General features: G+C 38.7%; 1 protein-coding gene across 1 annotated transcript in view; it reads left to right on the top strand.

Moving 5' to 3' along the window:
• Positions 1-27,138, top strand: part of LOC126212652 (zinc finger protein 628-like) — a gene marked incomplete at its 5' end in the record, with an annotated part of 146,396 nt that overhangs the window by 94,918 nt on the left and 24,340 nt on the right. The gene's annotated exons all lie outside the window — the stretch shown is intronic.

Below are 27,138 nucleotides of genomic sequence, written 5' to 3' on the forward strand. Positions count from 1 at the left end.
AGGTATGAATCTCTCAATTGCTGTTGCTACTATATCTTTGAATTCGAGCCAAATCTCGTCTACATTTGCACAGTCAGTTCGGAAGGTATGGAGATTGTCTCTTAGGAAGGCTTCTAGTGACACTTTATCCGCTTTTTTAAATAAAATTATTTTGCGTTTGTTTCTGGTGGATTTGGAAGAAACGGTATTGAGCCTAGCTACAACGACCTTGTGATCACTAATCCCTGTATCAGTCATGATGCTCTATATCAGCTCTGGATTGTTTGTGGCTAAGAGGTCAAGTGTGTTTCCACAACCATTTGCAATTCGCGTGGGTTCGTGGACTAACTGCTCGAAATAATTTTCGGAGAAAGCATTTAGGACAATCTCGGAACATGTTTTCTGCCTACCACCGGTTTTGAACGAGTATTTTTGCCAACATATCGAGGGAAGTTTGAAGTCCCCACCAACTATAACCGTATGAGTGGGGTATTTATTTGTTACGAGACCCAAATTTTCTCTGAACTGTTCAGCAACTATATCATCGGAGTCTGGGGGTCGGTAGAAGGAGCCAATTATTAACTTAGTTCGGCTGTTAAGTATAACCTCCACCCATACCAATTCGCACGGAGTATCTACTTCGACTTCACTACAAGATAAACCACTACTGACAGACACAAACACTCCACCACCAATTCTGGCTAATCTATCTTTCCTGAACACCGTCCGAGACTTCGTAGAAATTTCAGCAGAACTTATTTCAGGCTTTAGCCAGCTTTCTGTACCTATAACGATTTCAGTTTATGTGCTTTCTATTAGCGCTTGAAGCTCAGGGTCTTTCCCAGCACAACTACAACAATGTACAACTACAATTCCGATTGTTCCTTGATCCAAACACGTCCTGTATTTGCCATGCACCCGTTGAGATTGCAGTCCACCCCGTACTTTCCCGAGGCCTTCTAACCTAAAAAAACCGTCCAGTCCACGTCACACAGCCACCGCTACCCGTGTAGCCGCCAGTTGAGTGTAGTGAACTCCAGACCTATTCAGCGGAACCCGAAACCCCAACACCCTATGGCGCAAGTCAAGGAATCTGCAGCCAACACGGTCGCAAAACCGTCTGAGCCTCTGATTCAGACCCTCGACCTGGCTCTGCACCAAAGGTCCGCAGTCGGTTCTGTCAACGATGCTGCAGACGGTGAGCTCTGCCTTCATCTCGTAAGTAAGACCGGCAGCCTTCACCAAATCAGATAGCCACTGGAATCCAGAGAGAATTTCCTCAGATCCAAAGCGACACACGTCATTAGTGCCGACATGTGCCACCACCTACAGCTGGCTGCACCCTGTGCTCTTCATGGCATGCGGAAGGTCCCTTTCCACATCAGGAATGACTCCACACGGAATGCACATGGAGTGCACACTGGATTTCTTCCCCTCCTTAGCCGCCATATCCCTAAGGGATATTACATGCCTACCATTGCAGCTCCCAACTACCAATAAGCCCACCCTCTGTGATTGCCTGTACCTTGAAGGCTGAGAATCATCCTCTGAAACAGGGCAGGCAGCTGCATCTGGCTCAGCTAGGGACAGTGCCTGAAACCTGTTTGTCAGACGCACATGGGAGGCTTTCTGATCAGCCTCCGAGGACGTCTTTCGCTGCCTGCCACGCCTTGGAACGACCTCCCAATCAATTACAGGCCAGGTCTCAGCCCCACTGCGGGCAGCAACCGGGGCAACCACAGCAGCAGACCGATCTGTGGACAGACGTGACGAACTTGACATCCCCGTTATACCCAAGTCCGGCTCCCCACAGTGGTGCCCATTGGCAACAGCTTCAAGCTGCGCGACCGAAGTCAGCGCCGCTTGCAGCTGTGAGTGAAGGAATGCCAACTCAGCCCTCATCCGAACACAGCAATCACAGTCCCTGTCCATTCTAATCGATGTTGAACAACAGTTACTGAAACACGAGTCCGTGCCTAGATAACGCAAGGGAAACACACGAAGAATGTATTAACTAACCTGTATAAATGCCTAACGACTGCGCGACAATCTGCCTGAATTTACGATTACAGTAACTAAATCTCGAAATTACACATCCTATACGAAACTCACAAGCAATTTAAGTAAGAATCTACGAAGTAAACACTAAAGCGCGATGCCACAACTCTTAAATACTATAATACGCCCGAAATTTATGAATTAAACAATACAAGTACCCAAAAACACGCAAAGAAATTAAGAATTAAACTATGAAACAAATAAGTAAGTTAGGGGTATACGACTTGCTGCTGCAGCTGCTTATCCAACGGCGGCAGGGAGTAATCCATTGAATTACAGGCTCATACCACTAACGACGATTTGCAGTAGGGTTTTGGAACATATACTGTATCCGAACATTATGAAGTACCTCGAAGAAAACGATTTATTGACATATAGTAAGTATGGATTCCGAAAATATCATTCTTGCAAAACACAAATACCTCTTTATACTCATGAAGTAATGAGTACTATCGAAAGGAGATGTCAGATTTATTCCAAATTTTTAGATTTCCAGAAGGCTTTCGACACCGCCCCTCACAAGCGTCTTCTAACCAAACTGCGTGCCTATGGAATATCGCCTCATTTGTGCTACTGGATTCGTGATTTCCTGTCATAAAGGTCACAGTTCATAGTAACAGGTGGAAAGTAATCGAGTAAAACAGAAGTAATATCCGGCATTCCCGAAGGGAGCGTTGCAGGCCATCTATTGTTCCTGATCTATATTAATAAAATAGGAGCAACTCTCTGAATTTATAGAGAATTTCAATAGTGCTTACGAACTAGTAGAACCAAGGTCTAAAAGATTGTTTCTTAAATATATTATAGGTCAAAGAATGGATTCTGCCTACAGTAAACTTATCATTAGAGATCACACTGAAACATGGTCAGAAGTGAGGGAGATTCTCATGGAGAATTATGCAAACCTTAGGAATCAGATTTCTATGCGTGCAAAATTTTTAAGAGCCAGCAAACAAGGGATGAAAGTGTGGTGCAATGCGGAGCCCGAGTACATTCTATGCAGTTTCATTTCAGAGAAGCCGTGAGGAAGGTAATGACGGCAGACATAATTCCAGGCAGTTGCGCATTGATAGGAGAATTAGGGAGAGCTGTTTTTATACAGACACGATTAGCGAAAGAATAAAGACAATAGTGCGGGCACAGGGAGAGAGAATCACTTTGTCAGAATTAATTGATTTAGCATCGACGGAAGAGAATACAATCCACTCTGAAAAAGGAAAAAATCGGCAGGTAGGATATCCAAAGCAAATTAATATGAAGGGGTGCTATAACTGCGGGAAGGTATGGCATTTAGCGAGAGAATACAAAAGCAGAGTACAAATACGTAAGTTCAGCCAGAACAAGGGGGCTCAGTCCAAACCCATGAGAACTAAGCTACCCTTAAAGGAAATAGATGTTGACCAATTGCGAGGAAATGGTCCTTTCAGAGAATTTCCTCCACCAATAAGGTGTATTAAGTGTAACATAGTAGGACATTCCCCTCCTTGTAATAGAGCCAAACCTGTTATGTCTTTCATATGCCACCACACCAGACACTATGCTAGTAAATGTAGTTGTAGTGAGAGCCGTTGGACCAACATACGTCAACTAGAGAAGCCGGGAAATGGACCACGAATCTGATGCAGCAATGCCATTATGTTGTGATAGGAATAGTACGTACAGCAGACTGCATTAATAAAAATGATTACTTACGATAGAGAGCAAGATAGGGCTGTTAGTGGACAGCGGAGCGCACGTAAGTGTAATTAAAGCTGAGGTGTTAAAGTAGAAAATAATAGACACCTGACGATAAGGAGTATCACAAAAGAGGAAATTAGAACCGAAGGACATGTTAGAATAAACCTGTGGACGAAAAGTGGAAAAGGATAATACCATGAATTCCAAGTTGTAAGGACACAAATATATTTGCCATTCGAAGGGTTACTATGAAGGGATTTCCTAGAAAAGCAGGGTAGTATTAGATTATGCACGTAAAAGCTTTAAGTTACGAGATGAACGGTTAGAGTTAAAGGAAGCCACAGAGTACGCACTGTTATCGAAGCCAGCTCGACTAGTAAACATGAAACACCCCTTATTACTGTGCTGATAAACCTCTTACATTATTTGATTTTCAAACAGCTGAGCAGAACTGAACGGACTCAGACATTTCGCTCTTTACCTATTCTGATCAAAACTAAACTGACACACAATATATTTTAGCGCAACGCAATCTGACTTTCAATAATCCCTACAAGAGAATGGCCCTGACTAAATTAACCTATTCATTTCACAAATCACTTACCTCACAAAAATCTTTGTTACTCAAACTACTGCAATACAGCGAGTGCCAATACTGCTAGCTAAATAAAAGATTCAAAGTACTGAAGGCACTAACTACTGATAGGCATAGTTAACAAGTGAAAGATTTTGATAGAGAACAAACAATGTATTTACCTTAAAAGTGTTCAAAAGTCATAATATATATGGCAGTTCATGACATCCATTCTTACAAATTTACTGGTTCTGATAGACACACGTCCAGATCATCCGCTCTCAAAATTCCGCCATTTCTCTCCCCACATCCACCACTGCTGGCGGCTCACCTCCAACTGCGCAACGCTACATGCAGTTAACAGCCAACTGCCCAACACTACAATAGCAAATTCCAGCAATGCTAACCTGCCACAGACCGCACACATCACAGTCAGTGATTTTCATATAGAGCACTACTTGGCGTTACCAACATAAAAACCTAAATAGCCTACTTACATAGCCCCCATGCTCTCCACAAAAAAATTTACAAATTGTTTTGGGCAGTGGCCAATACAGATTTGAAAAAAAATTTTCATAAATACAATAACAAAGAAATCAAATGCACACACTTATTGATACAATGATGGTCAAAAGCTGAAATTTTCTCACACTCCATAAAGACAGTCCTGATCATTCGTCACAGTATTAATTACAATTTTATGTACAAAGTCTGAGCAGTAAAAGAAAATGCACACAGAAGTAGTGGATATCCATGCAGTGTTGAAGTAGTAGTGTTGTCCATCCAACAGAAAGACAATGATGACTCTTGACATGCAGACAGGTAGTGGGCCACAACAGACCAAACCCACAGCAGAGTCACTCGAAGTTTGAAAGAATATTGGTAGGTAGGTCATCACAGAGCAGACCATTGTAGTCCTGTTAGAGATTAAAGTATTGGTGGGCAGACCCACGGCAGTCCTTGTAAAAATAATGGTATTCGAGGACCATCAAAGATGCAGACCCGCTGTAGCCCTTGTAGAGACGGCCAGCAGCCATCTGTTGCGACTGTGCAGGTGCACAATCACCACAAAGAGTCTTGCGGACAATATAGCAAGTCCATAAACCACCACTTGTGCACTCACAAAGTTTTTGGAATTGTCCTTAGAAACCAGCAATGCTGTTAACCAGTCCCTTGCTGAATTGTTAACACATGTGCAAACACTAACAGTCCCAACTTCTGACATATTGTGCATATGCAATGACAGAAACGTGTGCAGTGGAATGTAACTTAATTTGAAGAACTGGTTTATATTCAATTATAAATGCACAACATAAGAATACAATTACAAAGGTACAGAAAACATCATTAAAAAACATAATAATACAGATAACATTTGTAGTTATACAGGCTTTACAAAAGAATAGAAATAAACATGTACATCAGTGTTACAGGAATTTTGACATACATAAATAAAAAATGAGAATAGTTTTAGAAACATTAATTTCACACATGATCATTGAAACAGAACAGAATAAATAATGTCTAATCATCATTACAAAGAAAATAACATATTATTAGAAAAATTCTACAACATAACTCTTATCAGATAAACACATAAAAACAGGAAAAACACAAATACACAAGGCACACAAAAACATAAGGGAATAACACAAAAGGAAAGGACAGGATCTGTTTTCAGTGTAACATTTGGTACTGCAGTCCAACCCAAAACTTCATTCCATAGATTTTTCCTCTTATTTCAACATTTGTTTCCACCAAAAAAATCCTGTCCAAGCATGCTTTCTGTATTCTGTTCATATCCTCTGTCAAAATAATTATTCTCCTCTGTACACAACTTTCTTTGGCCAAACCATTTTCTTATAGCTTCTCAATGCATTTCTTCCAATTCATCACAGTTAGTTTCTTATATAGACTACCCACTCTTAAGCTACTTAAATCTTCTGAGCTCAGATATATAAATACTAAGGAATGAGGCAATGCAGCAGCACAAAATAATTAAGACAAACAGCAATGACAAAAAAATGGAAACTGGCAAAGCAAGCAGCGGTATATCTAAATTAGCAATGCAAATGCAACATTACAATTAATATGAGCCAATCTGCAGCAAGAAGAAAAATAAATCAGTAGTAAAACTGGCTTAACAGAGTAATACAAAGTGATATTCAGTAGCACTATGCCTGGCAAACAGCAACAGCAAATGCAATAACTTATACCTAAATATGACACAGCTCAAGCAGAAAAAATAGTACACCAAAGACAACAGACAACAATGCAGATAAGGATAATGTCTATTCACATCTTAGTGTCTATGTCATTAAAGTGGTGTACCACAACAAGTTATTCTACCAAAAAAATTACCAAGTAGCTGAAAAGAAAATTATGTATTCAGTTACTGTTATTAATCCCTTCTTATTGTTCTTTCCTTTCCCAGTGCTCTTTTTTCGAAGAATGTGGATCATAAACCTATTATTTAATACATCTGTTGACAAAAGTGTTCACATTATCAAATGCATTAAATTTTATTTTATAAAACCAATGCTGCAACACAGCTGGAAAACAGATATCAAATGAAATAAGCAACTATGTAAAGCAAACCATAAAAACATCATACAATAGCAATTTGGCATTACATAAATCAGTAGAAATAATCTCAACTCTTGTAGAAAGGCACTTGTCATAAACAGGTGTGCAGATATAAGAATATTTCCCATCAATTCATAAGAATTTCAGTAAGTAGCACAAAGTACAATATGTTTCCAAGTAATGAGCGTGTCGTGTTTGTGATGCTTTCTACAAAGAATGTCAGTAGCAAGGTTAATGGCCTCTTTTTTTCTCCACCTAATGGCTTTTTCTCGAGGCAGGTGGCACAGCTGGGCGCCCACGACTTATTACATGAAGGTCACTTAACTTTCTTAGAGAAATATTTAAGACTGCAGTGACAGTCTCATATACAAAATTTTCACAGGTTGAGAATTTGCATTACACGTGTGTAGAAACAAAATCCTATCAATATAACAGTGTCCAAAAAATTTCGCCGGCATTATAATACATTCACACATATACACACATTTCATAACTCTTAAAGTACGATTCTTGGTTTCCAACATCTTTTTTCACAAACCAGAGTCCCTAACCACTACTAATTATTCCTTACTGTATTACACACATACGTATTCGTCGACACTTCTTCATTATTTCATCATAATAAATACATATCATACTCAAATTTCTCATATAGCATCAGCTTATTGATCATAAACATACCTGAACAGCATAATACACATTGTCATCGTAATAATATCATCGTAACACCTCAGTCAAATCTCAAAATCGTTGTAGCTTCCTCCAATAATTTCAAAACCTGAAAAAAAATCTCTGCCACTTCAATAGTGTCATCTACCTCAAAGGTACTTTAAAAATCATGATCCCATACCAAATGCATCATTCAAAGCTCTCATAGTATCGCAATGCTTCCGAAAAAATATGAACAGGTCACAAAGTACAGACAAAATACAATTTCATAAGTGTGAAATTATCCAACTGCGTATTTGCGTAAACATGTGTCACTGACATAGTAATAAGATTTTTGTTTCTGTGTTAAATAATCAGATAGCTGTGTAATTCTGTGTTAGAGAAATATGGTACCGATGTTTTAAGTTGTAAAAGCAAATACCATATTAGCTTCCCAAACACATGGTACACAAAGTAAGCGCGCAACCCCCTGAGGATTAATGCAATTATACCCTCAGGTGTTACAGACTACAGCAATGGAATGAAATGTATCACAGAAAACTTTCTTCGTAATCCAAAAATCTTGAAAAATAAATGGTTTAAGTACAAAATTAATCACTCAAATGCGTGTCCTGTAGCGCTAAATGTGCGTCTTGCTGTAAGATAATTCTGTGGAAGTGTCGTAGTTATCGTCCTCTGTAAGCAAAGTTCTGCTGAAGTAAATGTACTTACCTCATCATAAACGAAAGTGAAATGCTTTGCGTATAGATATCGTAGTTATTACATACCTTACCATGATCAAGAAAGTACTATAATGTAACGTATTGTTGTGATACGGAAAAGGCTGTCTCATTGTAGCTATACCACAAAAGTTACTATTAAAACATGTTTTACTTTCCAGAAGAATTCAGAAAAACCGTGTAGATATAAAACAGATACACCGCAAAAGCAACAATGTAAATTGTGTCACACATTAGTAGCGTCGCGACATAATCGTGTAGCTGTCAAAGAAACCAAATACTAAGTCATCTTTAATCTCACAGAAAGTACTTTAAATCCAGAATGTATTTTCAAGTAAACCAAAATGTTGCATAAAAATCTCGTTAGCAGTACTGGTATATATTCTAAGTATATGAGCCTTAAAGTCGTTACGTAATCGTATAACTAACAAGCAAGAATGTACACACACAATGACACTGTGTTGTCTGTTCACTATAACAATTCATTCGTAATTACTGTCTAAATAAGTTCACTTGGTTTTTGACTGGATAGTTAATTCCAAAACATTGTTGCATGTTAACAGTTTCTCAGTGTGACAAATTGTACTAGTAGCGTGAAGTGAAAAATTCTATGGCAAAGACTAAGTTAAAAAGCAGATTATCTTTCAATAAACGGTTTTACATGTGAAGTGTGGTGTAAACCTTCACTCTTCCTAGTACGCAGAGTTTCAATTTGAAAGCAATTATCATGTTGTATGCATCAGTAAGGAGTGCTAAAATTTTTCTCGAGGTTAGCGTCTGTTATTTTCCTCTGAGCCAGCCGGCGCACGTGGCTGCCTGCGGTGCGAGTCATTGTCTGTCTCTTTGATGGCGCGCGCCGTTATTAGGATTAGGAGACCTAACTACAAATTCACCTTGTCGAGAGGGCCCTGCCCTGTTTGAATCCCGCCAGTTCTGATGCAATTCAGGTCTGTCGTTACGATCATATCGTCTGTCATCATGTCGGTAGATTCCATAGTTTCTTTCTTGCGGTCACATGGTGGAGAATTTCTCCCTGAATCGTAACTGCGCGCTGGACTGTTGCGTATAAAGTTATTCTGTCTCTCTTGATAATAATTATTTTGGTTCCCATATTGTCTGATTCTCTGATTGTCTCTGTGATCGTCACTACCGCGGAGTGGTGATCTTTCCCTGTAATTATTACTACTCGGCCAATGGTTGTCATACGGGTGGTGTGTGTTTTGGTCACGATTTGTGTTGTGAGAATAGCCTTGTCGTGTCCAGTTATTATGTCTTTCATCGCGGAATAGCGACGGATGTGACACGTAATTGTTGTTGTGTTTCTGTTTTCGCGTTCAGCGATTGTCAGTGTCAATTTCTAATTCTTGTAAGAGTCCCTGAAAAGCTTCAATGTCGTCTTTGCAAAGCTCTAAGGTTTGCAGGAGAGCTTCTGTAAAGTTTGGAAGGTAGGAGACGAGATACTGGCAGAAGTAAAGCTGTGAGTACCGGGCGTGAGTCGTGCTTCGGTAGCTCAGATGGTAGAGCACTTGCCCGCGAAAGGCAAAGGTCCAGAGTTCGAGTCTCGGTCGGGCACACAGTTTTAATCTTCCAGGAAGTTTCATTTCGCTCGTTACTTATTCTGATCAACACTAAACTGACACACAATATTTTATAGCGCAACGCAATCTGACTTTCAATAATCCCTACAAGAGAATGGCCCTGATTAAATTAACCTATGCATTTCACAAATCACTTACCTCACAAAAATCTTTGTTACTCAAACTACTGCAATACAGCGAGTGCCAATACTGCTAGCTAAATAAAAGATTCAAACTACTGACAGCACTAACTACTGATAGACATAGTTAGCAAATGAAAGATTTTGATAGAGAACAAACAATGTATTTACCTTAAAAGTGTTCAAAAGTCATAATATATATAGCAGTTCATGACATCCATTCTTACAAATTTACTGGTTCTGATAGACACACTTCCAGATCATCCGCTCTCAAAATTCCGCCATTTCTTTCCCCACATCCACCACTGCTGGCGGCTCACCTCCAACTGCGCAACACTACGCACTGTTAACAGCCAACTGCCCAACACTACAACAGGAAATTCGAACAATGCAAACCAGCCACAGACTGCACACATCACAGGTAGTGATTTTCATATAGAGCAATACATGGCGTTACCAACATAAAAACCTAAACAGCCTACTTACAAACAGAGAACGGGACAGTTGCGCGGCAGTTACTAAACACGGACGTTGGGAGCGTCACCGTTAGCAGATAAGCAAGGTATGCAAGGCGAAGGCCATGTGGACCAAATAAACATGGCAATATCGAGAGACATAGAGGGAATCTCACAGATAAAGAGAGAGTGCCATGTGTTGAAAGTGAATCTAAATACGGAAATTAAGAAGTATGAAGTGGAGAGAGGAGAAAACGATAAAATAAGGAAGGAAACCCGTTACTTAAAAGGTAAAGTCTATTTCGTGGAAAGTGAATTAGAAGCTGCCAAAAAGCAGATAGAAAAACAGAGAAGGAAAATAGCTCATCCCAGGAAATCAGTTGAAGGTCAGGTAATTAAAATGAAGAATAGCACCGAGAAGCTGGAAGAACATAGGTTCACAAGAGGCGATCAGTGAAATGTAGCCAGCATTGACAACCAGTAAAAGATTCAAAGTATGATAAACGTAGCCAGCAGGGGCTACCATTGCGAAAACTTACGATCGGTTCCAGGGAGGAAAGATTTGTATGAGTAAGGGTATCGAAAGTGAACAGTACAGAAGTGATAATTCCGAAACAGGGGCGTGACTATCCCTGAGGCAATAGTAACAATGCAAGGAGGGACTGGTATTACTAGTATATTAAATAATCGCAAAGAAAAGGTACAATTTAGACATGCCAGAAGGGTTAGCAGAAGAATTTCCGCCACCAAGTAGTTATAAAATTAGACAAGTGTCCACCAGACTGAAGACCGTAAATATGTCAAGGCTCAGCATGTAAAGAGAAAACATGCGAACAAAACATTTAAATACGGAGGAAGTACAGGCTCTCGAGAGGATATGCGGCACATATAATGATGTATTTCATTTACTTGGGAACATATTGACTCATACTACATTAGTTAAACATAGTATACCATTGATACCAAAAGCAAAAGGAATGATAATAAATCAAAGGCCGTATAGAATACCCCAGGCGCAGCAAGAATCACTACAAAAGGAAGTAGAAGGGATGTTAGCTGATGGGATAATATCTCATAGTACTAGCCAATGGAATTTCCCCATACTGGTATTGCCAAACAAACTAGATGCCAGTGGTCAGGAGAAATGGCGAATAGTAGCGGATTATAGGACGTTAAACGACGTTTCATTAAATATGTTTTAACCCCTTCCCAGGATAGATGAGATATTAGACAGCCTGAGAAAAGTGAAGTATTTTTCCATGAAGAATTTAGCGAAAGGGTATTATCAAGTGTTGATAGACGAAAAGGGCCGAGAGAAAACAGTTTTTAGCACTCCCACAGGACATTATTAGTACAACAAAAATGGCCATGGGACTAAAAACCGCGCCGTCGACGTTCCAGAAACTAATAAATAAGGTACTCTGTGGAGTACAGGGAAACAGGGTTTTTATTTACCTCGATGATATTGTGGTACTGGGTGCAACGTTAGAGGAACATAATGTACACCTGGAAGAAGTATTCGAACATCTAAGACAAGTAAACTTGAAATTACAAGTAGTTAAATGTGAGTTTCTAAGAAAAGAGGTAACTTTTCTGGGCCACGTCCTAACTGCGTCAGGACTACAGCCTGATCCCGCAAAGATAGAAGCCATCAAAAAGTACCTGCCGCCCAAGACAACAAAGCAATTGAAATCATATCTGGGGCTCATTGGATAATACAGGGGCTTTATAAGGAATTTTAGCAAAATGGCCAAACCGCTACATGATTTATTGAAGAAGTGAATTCCGTATGAGTGGGGATCGAGCCGAGAAGAGGCATTCCAGCAGTTGAAGAAAAAACTGATTAGTCCACCGATATTGCAATACCCGCATTTTGAAAAAGAATTTATAGTAACCAAGGATACCAGCAATCATGTGGGCAGCGCTTATCTAAACCAGGGACAAATGGGACAGGATTTACCTATAGCATTCATATCACGAACGTTAAATCACGTGGAACAGAATTATAGTACAGTGGAACGAGAATTACTCGCCATTGTATGGGCTGTGAAATATTGTAGGCCATAGTCGGAAGTTTAAAATCGTGACCGACCACAAGACACTTGTGCGATTAGGAAGTATATCAGATCCATGATCGAGAAATTATGAAGTTCCGGTTGAAGCTAGAAGAATACGATTACGAAGCTAGAAGAATACGATTACAAAGAGGGCAAACGAAATAAAGTATTAGGCACATTATCATGGGTTAGGAGTATGCGAGAAGGAAAAACAGAGGCAGTGCCGAAGACGAAAGACGAAGCACCGGAAGAAACAGAAATTGCGACCAGGGAGGTGCAAGAGGAACAAAAAGGCATAGAAGAAGCAGATCAAGAAGCGGCGCCACCGATGGACTCAGAGACTGCATTGAGCCAGGAAGAGAAAATGCATATTTTAAAGCAGATGCACGAGTCACCGATAGGAGGATACAAAGGAATGGGGAGGACATATAAGCGAGTAAAACAGTACTGCAGTTGGCCTGGAATGAAGGCAGATATCGAAAAACGTATACGTTCTTGCGAGAGTTGCCAGAAGAATAAGATAACACAGACGAAGACAAAACAGCCATTGGAGATAACGCCAACGCCAGAGTTTATTTTTGAGAACTGTGCCGTTGACATAGTAGGTCCTATGTCGCTATCGAATGTAGGAAACAGATCCTGACGTTCCAAGATTCTCTGACTAACTTTGTTACAGCAGAACCAATAGAACGGCAAGATGCGGATACAGCTGCAAGAAAACTAGTAGAAAGCGTAATCTTGAAATTCGGAATACCAACATCACTACTAAGCGGTATGGGAAGTAACTTTTTAAGAGAGGCTATGAAGCGGGTGTACAAATTATTAAAGATTGAGAAAATACAGACAACCAGCTTCCATCCACAAATGAATGGGCCTCTGGAGCGCACACATCCTACTCTAACGGAAATGTTAAGAAATTTCATAGCAAAGGATCAGACAGATTGGTATAATAAGATACTGTTTGCAACTTTCGTATTCAGCACAACACCGCACAGTACAACGGCTTATATGCCTTTTGAATGATGTTAATGCGTCAGGATTGGCCAGGAGGGGAAAGCGGTAGCCACCCGTTGAGGTGAAGAATAAAACATAGTTTATCCTGTGTGAAGTTTTAATGCCGCAAAGAAAGGCAGGCCTGGAGGAGCCGCCGAGACTGAATGGGCAACCGCCTAAGAGAGCAGGTGAGGAGGGCGTCTGATCGGTTTGGAAGATGCCAGCAGAAGATCGGTTTGGAAGATGCCAGCAGAAGAGAGCGAACGGTGTGTCCGCTCCCGGCAGCTGGCCGCGGTTCCACCCCCACTTGACAACCTCCAAGCATCCCTATTGCTCGGTCATAAAACGAAACATAAAGTGAAATAATAAAAATCTAACTTTATAGTAATTAATCCATTCAGTATCAGCCGTCACTGTACAATTATTTTTTGCAAGAAAGTGCAATATTCTGGGAATATTACAGAAGAAGTCAGAGAATGTAATATATAATTGCAATGATTACGTGACAGAAAGAATGCAAAATATGCAAATATTACATCAGGAGGCCAGGACTAACACGTAGAAACGCAAAGAAGAAAGTAAAGAACAATATGATAAGACACAGGATCCGAAAGTGTTTAGAAGACATGATAGAGTACTTTTATTTGACAAAAGTGTAAGAAGAGGGCTTTCGAGAAAACTAGATAGTCAATGGAGAGGACCATTCACTGTTGTAGATGTAAAGGGGCCAAATGTAATAATAAGTATAAAAGGACATAAGTGTGTAAAGGTGCATGCAAATAGACTAAAAGAGTTCTTTTAATTACAGATGATGGCAGCAAAGATTGGAGAGTAATAATAATCGGAAGCTTTGCAGTGGCCAGTGTAACAGGAAACAAGATACTTCCACAGGAGGTGCAGGACAGAGATTCCAGTCAGCACCTGGTACATATAACGATAATCAAGGGACTGTACACCTATACAGCACAACGTGGCGAATAGTAAGTTATTTTAATTTGCAGGCATGGCACGATAAGTTTGAAAGCACAGATCAGGCATCCACAAGAGCAGTGGCAAATTGCATAAGGGAAATACAGAAGGCGAAATTAAGTACCATAGAATGATAAATGCAAACCAAACCATCAGCTGGCATAATGGGAAAATAACGGAAGTGAGGAAATTAATAAATCAATTCGCCCGACACGAGCAAGAACGTGCGAAATGAGACATTTTGAATTTTATAGGGAAATCAAGTAAAGTTTTATTCAGTACATTAGATGAGGAAGCTGCGTAATTTTTTAAAGCAAAGGTAGATGTTCTGGAAGAACAGCAGCGAGAATTGGTGAGGCTATCGAAGGAACAAGTAACGATCGTAAGGACATCATAAGTGGGGTTCAATCAGACAATAAATGCGGTAACTAAAATGAGGAAATTATTGAAAATGGAATACATAAGTTGAGCAAACATATAGAGGACTTCGAAAATAGTACGGATAAGAAAATACCACTAACATTGATTTTAGTAGCAATCACGAAACAGTTAGTTCAGCTAACGCTGATTTTTAATGGGTTAGAAAAAGAATATTATTTGTTCATATCAGCAGTTGAAAACGCAAGGAAAAAATTAGTAGAGCTGCACTTAATAAATCCTATTCAAGTGGTTAAATGTTTCGGACTAATTAAGAATGAATTGAGAGATAAAAAGTTTCCGATCGAACTCACTGAAGACCATGGGTATCAATTATTACTTGTAATAGACTAAGATGTATTTTTAGGCGGCAGTACATTAAGTAATGTATTAAATGTACCATTACTGGATAGCAACGAGTACTCTTTATATAAAATACGGTCTTTACCTGCAGACTATGATAGTAATAAGAGGTTATTTACATATATCACCCCAGAGAAAGAGTTTCTCACAATTGATGATGGAAAGAGGAAATACGCACAAATGGCAGGAGACCAACTTGTTGTGTGAAACGATAACCATGAAGCACCAAAAATGTAAACAGAATTTGGTATTAATTTCGACATATGACCATGAGTGGTATGAAACCAGAGTGCTTCAATAAGTTAGGACAATACCGAAAGATTGCAAACAAATATATTATAATGAACTAAAGTATCTGGACACAGATATCGAGAAACGAATGGTTATTCGTAGTCCCAAAAGAGGAAGGGTTGACTGTACTATGTAATGACTTGCCACCCTCCGATCTCATTATAAGAGGAAGAGGAAAATTAAGTTTTAAGAGTGAATGCAAAAGATATGGCGCTCCAATTACGTTACAATCAGAGAGGATAACTCTTACCAATAATAATGTAAAAGATATAGTCCCACGCTTAAATACAGATATTGACTGTTGTACACTGGAAGATGACAAGCGGAAGGTGTTAGAAATACCAATGATGTTACCACTGGAGCATATAGTACGTCATTTAGACGAATTAAGAGCAGCAGGACATAAGATATACAATCTGTAAAACAAAATATAATATCAACAGTGGACCACCTTCCGAGGATGGTCAATGAGTACATATTCCATGTGGGGATACATGTGGTCTGAAACAATAGTTTTAATTATTTCTACCAGTTGTTTATGTAAATATTGCAAATGTTGTCGAAAACGTGGACAAACATGCGTGAAATAAGTAGAAGATGCTGTGCAAAAATTTGTGCAACAAACAATGTTATTAGCAGGAACCAAAAAGGGAAATAGTAAGGTATAAGCACGCACAGGCCTCCGAACCTATGAGGCAGAAGACTAACTAAACACTATAAGTTTCTCAGCCACTCCAGTTAACAGAGCAATCAATCACCAAACATGTCCATGGCATCAAGAGCAACAACCCCCATGGAGGAATAGCCAAGAATATTCACAAATAAAAGATAGATAAACTTGTAAATTATAGCAATTGAAGGTATTGTGTAAGGAAGTGTCCACTGAAAGAGTATTAAGGAAAATGTGTAAAATGAAAAATTAAATTGATATATATTTAAAAATAAATGGTAATTGCTGTATTATGTATAAAGGACAGTGATGAATGCAAAAGAGAATTGAATTTTAAACGTTGTTCAAATTGTGTGTTGGTGAATTTTCATTTGTCCAATCAATGTTAATGGACGCCACATATTTTAATGGATAGATATATTAAGAATGTATAAAGCTAATAATCAAAAGAGAAATGTTCCACTGGCAATGAAACAGAGGTTACAGAAATTTTATAACCTCTTAGGACAGAGCTCATAAAATTTCCCCTGGGGGAGGGAGGTGTAGCGAATCTCAATCAACAGAGATTATAAATTAAATGTATTATGACTTATTCAGCTGGAAAAGCAGCTCGGCTCACGCTCCAGGAAGCATTGCAATAGTATTTGTAGATGATACTGACCAGCGGCGATGAAGTGGCGCCAGGAGAAAAATAACGTTACGTGGCTAAATGGCTGCTGTGGTCAGACTCAAAACAGGGATCCAAGTAGCTTTCACACATCACATGATGATGGAAATGCCTGTCGACAGTAGATATAATATGTTCTAGAAGCTTTCTGTGACACACGAAAGGCCGGCCGCGGTGGTCTCACTGTTCTAGGCGCGCAGTCCGGAACCGTGCGACTGCTGCGGTCGCAGGTTCGAATCCTGCCTCGGGCATGGATGTGTGTGATGTCCTTAGGTTAGTTAGGTTTAAGTAGTTCTACGTTCTAGGGGACTGATGACCACAGCAGTTGAGTCCCATAGTGCTCAGAGCCATTTGAACCAACACATGAAAGCGGTATAAATAGGGGGTCAGGAGGACCCTGTAGTCAGTCGAGATCTGCTGAGTATAACAATGCAAGCTCAGTGTCGTTCTACAGCAGACGTGGGAACTTAGTACGATTCGCAAGCCTCAGCTCCATAGCATTCAAGGAGATATATTCCAGATAAAGGAGTTCAACTGATAAAATTATTGCAAGGCATTGCCAGTAGGGCTTTTCAGTTGTCAAGCTACAGGAATTTTATGAATTCTGCCCTGAATAAGTAACCACTCCTCACCAAGTTACGTATCCTTCTCTTTACAATAGCTTACTCCTTCTAGAGGTCGGAGTTGCAGAAGCTGCCTGCACCTCCTATCACTGTTCGAGAAGATCGAACGAGGTAACACCCCTGAGTATAACATGTGTCGGTCTAACTCCTTCTCAGGACATGACAAATCTTAGTAGCTGTCTTAGATTGTTTGCAGATGATGCTGTTTTTTTTCCAGCTTGTAAACTCATCAGATGACCGAAAAGAATTGCAAAATGCTTTAGATAAGATATCTGTGTGGTGAGAAAAGTGGCAATTGACCCTGAATAAAGAAAAGTGTGAAGTTATTCACATGGGTACTAAAAGAAATCCACTAAATTTAGATTAAGCGATAAGTCACACAACTAGCCGGCCGAAGTGGCCGTGCGTTTAAAGGCGCTGCAGTCTGGAACCGCAAGACCGCTACGGTCGTAGGTTCGAATCCTGCCTCGGGCATGGATGTTTGTGATGTCCTTAGGTTAGTTAGGTTTAACTAGTTCTAAGTTCTAGGGGACTAATGACCTCAGAAGTTGAGTCCCATAGTGCTCAGAGCCATTTGAACCATTTTGAAGTCACACAACTCTGAGGGCTCTCATTTCAACCAAATACTTAGGGATTACAATTATAAATAACCTAAATTGGAACGATTACATAGATAATATTGTGGGTAGAGCAAACCAAAGACTGCGATACATTGGCAAAACACTTAGAAGATGCTACAGGTCTACCAAAGAGACTGCTTACACCACGCTTGTCCTCCCTATTCTGGAGTATTGATGTGTGGTGTGGGACTGGCGCATGTCATAAAAAAAGTACAAAGATGGGCGGCTCGTTTCGTGTTATCGCGAAATAGGGGAGAAAGTGCCAAAGACGTGATACGTGAACTGGAGTGGTAATCATTAAAACAAAGGCGTTTTTCGTTGTGATGGGATCTTCTCATGAATAATTTCAATAAGCAGTTTTCTCCTTCGATTCCGGAAACATTCTTTTGGCACCCACCTACACGGGGAGAAATAATCATCAAAATAAAGTGAGAGAAATCAGGACTCGCACAGAAAAATTTAAGTACTCGCTGTTCCCATGAGCCGTTCGAGAGTGGAATGGTAAAGAGACAACTTGCAGGTGATTCATTGAACCCTCTGCCAGGCACTTTATTGTGACTAGCAGAGTAATCACGTAGATGTAGAGATCATTGATAGTTTCTTTATTCCGACACTGTATCCAGATTTTTTGAATTATGGAGGACGTAACATCACTTTTGCCATTCAGCACTGTGACAAGCAAAGTGGTATCATATTGATCATACAATGTAAGCTTTCACGGCCGGTATTGACTTCACTTAAAACTTCCGGGCCGATAGGCCGTGGTCAAAGTATAAAACTCTCTCCTGACGTTTCGTCTCCTACTGCGGGAGACATCCTCGGAGGTAAAGCGGCGAACTGCGAAGAGAATTCGACGAAGCGCTGATTATATAGGCAGTACAGGGGGCGCCACTGTCGATCACGTGGCGTCGGCTATGAGATTGTCTCTGGTAATGCCAACATTCTCGATTGAAAGTAATCGATCGTCACGCTTCCGGTGCAACGCTGACATCCAAATTTTATCCAGTTTAACACCTTCGCCTTTCCTGTTAAAATTATTACGATGTTTATCAATCTCGATAGCCTCTCTATATAAGCGTGCAAAATAATATGAGGTTTTTGAAATGACGCTCGTCTCGCTGAATTTTATTTCATGATGACCTTCCTGGTAAACATGTTCCGCTACGGCCGATCCGTGTGACCCAGGCGGCAGTTCCTCTTATGTTCAACAAGACGGGTGTTCACACTTCTCTTTGTGGTACCGATGTAAACCTGTCCACAACTACAAGGAATTTTATATATCCCCCGTTGTAGCCAAAGGGTGTCGTGCACGTTTTGCCGACCTGAAAAATTCTTTTATTTTCCTGGTGCGTCTGAAAATAGTTTCCACCCCATACTTGCCTAAAACTTTCCCAATGCGATCTGTGACACTACTAATGAACAGAAGAAAAACTTTGCCCTTGGGCGGCTGTTGTTCGTCGTTACACCTGATTCTCTGCCTAGAGCAAAGTGCTCGATCTATATCCTTGCTAGAATAGCCATTCTTCACGAAAGCAATCTCATCTTTTAAATAGACAGGTCCGCAAAGTGTGTACACCCTGTCTACAAAAGTTTTAATGACGCCTCTTTTTTGCCTAGGGTGGTGGTTTGAATCATTGTGTAGATAACGATCAGTATGTGTAGGCTTTCTATACACCTTATGGCCCAACGTTCCGTCCTGTCGTTTAATCACAGACACATCCAGGAAATTCAATTGCCCATTCCTTTCCGTCTCCACAGTGAATTGGATTTTCGGATTAATGCTGTTTAAATGTGTCAGGAAGGCATCCAACTCCTCTGCTCCGTGTGTCCATACTACGAACGTGTCATCGACATAGCGATACTATCTGGCTGGTCTCTTACTGGCAGTCTGCAACGCACGTTGTTCAAAAGTCTCCATAAATAAGTTAGCCACAGCAGGACTGAGAGGACTGCCCATAGCCACCCCGTCAAACTGTTCATAAAAGTTATTATTGTATTGAAAGTAGGTTGTGTTGAGGCTGTGTTGGAATAATGCCATTGCTAACTGTGGGTGTAGTGTGGAAGTTTGGTGATTGCAAAGTTTCTGATTCAAATGTCGATAGCAGCAACACTTTCTTTCTTATTTATTTAAATTCTGTGTTTATCTACAAACAGAAATGTTAAGTAAGGAATATTGATTTATGACTTCTTTAAAAATAACATATTTTTCATTTTTGCTACTAAATATATGAAAATGTCAATATTCAGAAGCAGTAAGAATCGGGTGTAAAAGTGCAAAATGTCAAACAGGAAATAAAAGAGTTCCCTGAATCTAGAAATTGAGTAGTATTGTTGCTATATATATATAATATTTTCAACAATAAGGAATTTTTCATGTCTTTCAGCTTCTAATTCACTTGATATGTTACATGTTCTAACAAGCTACTTTACATTTATCAGACATTTACACTTTGCATTCAATTACCACTTATTTTTTAATTTACTACAAATTTTATACTTTACTGCTCTTGGAAATCTTCTACTCTTCAAAAGCAGTTATTTCGAGTTTTTTTTTTTTAGAATTGTGTTATACTCCTTTTAGAAAATGTTGTCCCATCTTACAAGTATAGAGGAAATCGTAGAGGTCAGAGAAGTCTGTAAGGCCCCCTTGTTAGCTAAATAGCAGCAGCTTCACATACCATAGTAAACACCCATTATAAAATATAAATCTGACGAATAGCGCACCGAGTGAGGTGAATCAGTTGTTAGCACACTGGACTCATATCTTAGAGGAGAACAGTTAAAACTGGCCTCCGACCATCCTGATTTAAGTTTTCCATGATTTCCCTAAATCACCTCAGACAAGTGCCAGGATGGCTACTGTGAAAGAGCACAGCAGACTTTCTTCCCCATTCTTTCCTTATCGCAAGGGACCGAGAACCTCACTGTTTGGTCAAGTCTCCTAAATCAATCAACCAACCATCCAGTAATGCAGCCCACTAGGAACAGTCATCCAGTGCTATTATGAAAAGAAAGTTTTCAAGTATTCGAACTGTCTTTATAATATGAGAAATTTTGAGGGAATTACATATTGTTAGTGAGAAGTGTGACAAAACAGCAATTAATCATGCATCATATTACAAACTGAACAATACTGTTCTTCACAAAACAAAATTTCTGGATTTTATCAATGTGTAGTAAATACAGATGCAACTGGTTAATTAGGCCATAAAATCAAAAGCAAAATATAGAAGTTTCAAATCTGATAGCACAAAGACGTAAAGTGTGTAAAGAATGACTACATTGTTTTTGAAATTAAAGCTAAATGTGCAAAAGATGTAGCTTGTGTGAGTGTGTGTGCATTTTATCCATAAGTAACAAATGTTGATAAGACTTATCAAAGTTTACTTTTAAACAAAGCCAAGATCAATAAATGATTTCAAACCTAATCCAACTTTGGATGAATGAATCATATGGACTGAATTTACAATAAATTTTAAACAAAGTTCATGAAACTATGACATTGAGCAGAATGTGAACTGATATTTCACAACTACAGAATTTTATATTGTCTTCCAGAAATCTAATTGATGCAAATGACTAAATATGTATTGTGGTGTTAGATTTAAAATGAAAGGTGCAGTTACAAATTATGGCAAAGAATAATTATTGCTCTTTTTTGACAAAGGTAGGGTTTAAACCCATTTGTACACTTCTATTATTTGGAAATAAAATCCCAGAATAATGAATTTACAAAAATACTTTCACAAAACTCATTAAATTACAATCAATACCACTAGAGTGACATGCCAAGAAAGTAAGGATATTACAAAATAAGAAGCGTACCTTCATGCTTTTGGTTGAATGCCATAAGTCAAGGACAGGGTACCAACAATCAAGTTCTAATATACATTAGGAAAATGCTACGAGAACCGTTCACTGGAAAATTTTAAAAGAAGAAAATATTTTTCTTTGGTACATTGATTAGCTTGTCTTGTGACGTCAAAGAAATATTAGTACAAATGATATAAAGTCTACTAAGTAATTTTATAAGGAATGAGTGACATTAAATTCTCCATTTATCATAATTAGCAAAAATGATGAACTTCACCAATAATCAGACACATTCTGTGTGATAAGTAAAAAAGAGCTAAATTAACTACTAGTCACACACATTTGAAGACACTTGAATAATGCGCCAATTATATAACAAGGTATATTTCTGAACATAGTTGTAAACAGAAAACTTGAGAATTATTGTCAATGCTCTGCCTTATCGCATGTAACTACTCCACTTATTCAGACAAAAGTAACGAAAACATCATCCCTTGAAAATCACTATTGAGAACAACTTTACCAAATGACATGACAATACTGTTCAAAGTACTTAATTTTCGTAGAATATTGCCAAAATCTTTGTCATAGAGTTTGACCCCTCCACAACCAGAAATTATTATTACTTTTTAAACAGCTCTTTCAGACTCAGACTTCACAGGTAAATTCATATACTGATTATTCAAAATAGCTGTATCTGAATTTATAGTAGGGGAGACCAGTGACAAAAATAACAGGGAATGAAAGTAACATTTCCACTTCATCTTTGCATGTAGCTCCGAAAATCACATGATTCGAACAATGCATATCCTTGACGATTCTGCACTGCCTATCAGTCGCTGGCTGTTATTGTAAAGGAACTGTTTAGTGTGACGCAATAGAACGTGTTTTCAGTACTTTCTCACAAGTTTTCTCAAACCTCTTAGTTTTGTGATAAGGGCAACGGAACACTGTAAGCGTAAGTCTACTATAATAATTTAACTATGTTATGCTCATTTTTATGCAACAGTTACTATCAATGTTTTTATTATTGGTATAGGTCTTGCCAAAAATACGAATTTAACAGAAAATTGTGGCTGGGGCGAAAGTAACAGTGCTGCTGGGGACAAAAGTAATACTGTTACTTTCATCCCTTTCACTGAGAAAACAGTATTAGAGACTCAGATCCCCTGCTTTTTCTCATTAGCGTCAGTAAATTAGGCATAATACTGTTAGGAGACATTGCTGCAATGTTTTACTCAACAAATCCGTTATTTACTTAGTTATTTCATTACAGGAAAGAACACTAGGTAGGACAACTACAAGAGCGCTAACTGCTACACCTGTGTATCAAATTTCGCCAGATGATGTTAAAAATTATAGCATAAGTGTTACAGCAGCAGCAAAAAACAATATGTGCCATGCGACTTTGCATCATTACATTAAAAAGAAAGAGAAGTGTGTGAGTGATAACAGCACACTGATACCTCATGTCAGATACAGAAACATAAAAAAAGTGTTCTCTGACGAAGAAGAAAAAATAATAGCTGAATATGTGATTATTACACAGGCGATATTTTGTATACTTTGTCCTAAGGATATCCATAAATTAGCTTACGAATTGGCAACAAGAATAACATAAAAATTCCATCGACTTGGGTAGATAACCAAACTGCAGTTCCTGACTGGTTTTCAGCATTTATGAAGACGAATCCACAGTAGTCTCTTCCGTCGCCTCAAGTGACTAGTCTTGCTTGAGCTACGAGTTTTAATCAAACAACTTGGCTAACGTGATGGAGAGATACGAGTTCGAGCCCATGGACATCTGGAATATGGATGAGACAGGTATCACAGTTGTCCAGAAGCCAAACAGGAGTGTCGCTAAACGTGGAATAAAGCAGATAGGAGCCATCACTTTGGTTGAAAGAGGCACCCTTGTCACAGTTGCTATTGCTATCACTGCTCAGGGAAGCAGAACTACCCCTCTTTTTGTACTCCCTTGCTTAAGTTATCATGACCATTTGGTTTAAGATGGTCCTACTGGTTGCACTGGAGCAGGAAATGCAAGTGGTTGGATGCACAATGAAGAATTCTTGCTGTTCCTGCACCATTTTGCAAAATTTGCTAAACCAGCTCCTGAGCTCAAATGTTTGCTGCTTCTTGACAATTACGAATCTCATGCATCCATAGAAGCCTAAAATTTTGCTAAAGCAAAGGGGTAGTTATGTTGTTATCTCCACCACACTATACGCTCAGGATGCAGCCTCTAGACCGTTCAGTTTATGATCAATTAAAAAGATGGTAAATGCTTTTGCCGAGAGCTGGTTCAAAAATCATCCAGGAAAGACCATGTCAATTTTCTACATCCCTTCAATTGTAAGGGAAGCGCGTCCACTTGCTGTAACTGGCAAAAACATTGCAGCAGGCTTTCATTGCACAGGCATAGTACCATTGAATCAGTGTGCTCAGTGAAACCGATTTTGCACCGCCTGTTGTCGCCGATCACCCAGCGCCACAAGCTTCTGATCATGAACAGCAAACGATGTCCTTGGCAGGGCCATTAGCGATTTTCAGCGGACCATTTGAAGCTGTGAGCATATCTAATACTGATCCAGCATGAAGACTCGAGGAAACACTTCCAGGTGTCATAGCCTGCGACGTGGAGCCTAGTAGTATACAGTTATCTCCTTCAGTTCGCCTAACCTTTTCACCTGATGCTATTCTTCAGTTCCCAAAAGCAGGTCTGAGGCAAAACACAAGAAAAGGGAGTACAGGAGAAAGTCTACAGTTTTGATCGATCCTCCAGAGAAATTGGTTTTAGAAGAAGAACTGAGCCCATTCACAGATGAAGAAAGCGAAGAAGCTAAATTTAAAAAGCAGCAGGCCAAGATCGCGACAGCAGAATAAACCTAAGGAAATATCATCGGAAGATGAAGATAGCTACTGCCTTGTTTGTCGCGAATCTTACTGCCACAGTCGTCCAAAGAGAAGAGTATTCGGTGTTGGGTATGTAAGGGTTGGTTTCACGTTGCTTGTACCAAAGCAGAGGATATGTATGTGTATCAGAACTGCTAATCTGAACAGAACTTAAGATACGCATTCATCTTCTATTTAACTGACTCATGAACATTTAATCACAGTGCCTGGATTTATTCAGTATTATTAACACTTACTTTAGTTAATTTGAAATTTGCAAATATAACTGAAGTTTTATATTTTTCCGCCATTTATTGGTGTTTTTTTAATGTTTTGTAATGGCAATTTACTTTAAGCTACTCTATAAATAATTTATTTGACAAAATGAAGTTCTACATATTATGTTACTTTTATAGCTTACTAGTGTTACTAATGTCCCCAGTAACAGGGACAAAAGTAACACATACATTGATGCTTTAAAATTAATTTCACAAAACAAATTGTATGTAATTTTGGGGAAACTAAATGCAGTCGTGTTGGGAAAGCCTCTCAGAACATGTACAGTAGCCCATTTTGCTTCATACATTTACAGTGACCGAATAAAAAATGCATTATGCAAAATATAACTTTTGTCCCCTGTCTCCCCTTTACAAATTCATAAAATTGTGTCACATATGGACAGTTCAGTAAAAGATGTCAGGATGATCATCAACAAAATACTGAAAATAACAAGGAACACATTAAATAATTTACTATTATAATTCATTTTAGATTTCTACAGATGTGTTAAAAGTGGCAGAGGCAATTCACACTGCTAGGAAGAGAAAAATTTTACAGAAAAGGTAAGCTATATACAGCTGTCTGAGGAGTTGCTCTGTGGTAAGAAAAAAGAGCGAAAATTAGAAGGTAATAAACTGTCTCGACTTGAAAATAGGTGAATACTTAAAATTGGTTCCACAGTAGTTTCAGAAGTTTGCTTCTACATTATTTTGTCCAACAGCCAAGTTTCACAAAGGTTTCCGTTGTTCATTTAAATTACAACAGTACACCTTCCTAATATTATTCCAATTGCAGCATCATCCATTTTATTTTATCCATTTTCTAGTTTTGCACTGAATTGTACATTGTTTTTATCTCTAATATGACAGGCAGTTTTGGCAAAATCGTAATCAGATGTAAGTAGTCCGCTACAACATTAATTTATTCTACACTTCAGGCATATAGTAATCGTAACTTCCTCATCCCATTCACATACCATTGTTTCAAATCTTTTAAATGAGATTCACTTACTGCAACACCACCAGACTCACAAATAACATATTGCCAAATTGTCTTAGCATGACAGACAAAATATTACAAGTGACAGCACAAAATCAACTTATGCTCTGCCCAAAACGTACACTAAGTTGACACAATGAACACCACCATTGTCATCATCTCCATCAAAATGACGATTACAAATCATTACTTCAAATCTCGCCACCATATAAACATATAACACATTATATACCCACATAACTTCACAAAACTCTAAGACCCTCAAGATAATCCCAAAGTTACAAAGTTATTCTGGTCATAGCTTCCATACAACATTTATGACGACATAGCATTTACACCAAACAACCATTTCAACTCTTTTTCAAGATTCTCACATAAGCAGCAATATAACATATAATTTTACAATTTTTCTTTGAAGATGTGGTGAAAAGTAAGTACTTTTCACAAATTAACACTTATCTCTAATTGCCAGAGGATAAGAAACAGAGTTAACACAATTTGGAAAACTGTAGCTCAAAGAGATCCATAATCAGGTTTCCTCATTAATCTGTCAGATGTTACTTCAGTACCTTGGTTTATAGCTGACTGCACCCACAATATTATGCTAAGACAGCAATAAGTGTGAAATCCCATCTTTCAGCAAACAGTACAACAGAAAATCAATTTCAAGACAAATGGACAATAGTTCCCTAACCAAGGTTAATCAGTGTACACATTTTCATCTATTGAGTCAAACAGTTTCAAAAACATGTATGGTGCTCTCTACCGGCAAGTTATTCACAACATATACAAAATCATTCTGAAAATGCAAAATTTCCCCAAATCCACTTGACTTCTTTAAAATAATATGATTGTAATATTTCATTAACCTATTTTTGAATATGGTAATCATTTCGTATTATGCATCTGTGACTTCAGAAAAAATCAAAATACAGAGAGACATAAAAATTATTACATATCACTTTATACAGTAGCATTTTCAGACATATATAATAAGAACACTCCTTTTCCAAAAAATATGTTTATTTCTCTTTAAGCAAACATGACA

Source organism: Schistocerca nitens, chromosome 11 (genome assembly GCF_023898315.1).
Source record: "Schistocerca nitens isolate TAMUIC-IGC-003100 chromosome 11, iqSchNite1.1, whole genome shotgun sequence".
Taxonomy (NCBI): Eukaryota; Metazoa; Arthropoda; class Insecta; order Orthoptera; family Acrididae; genus Schistocerca; species Schistocerca nitens.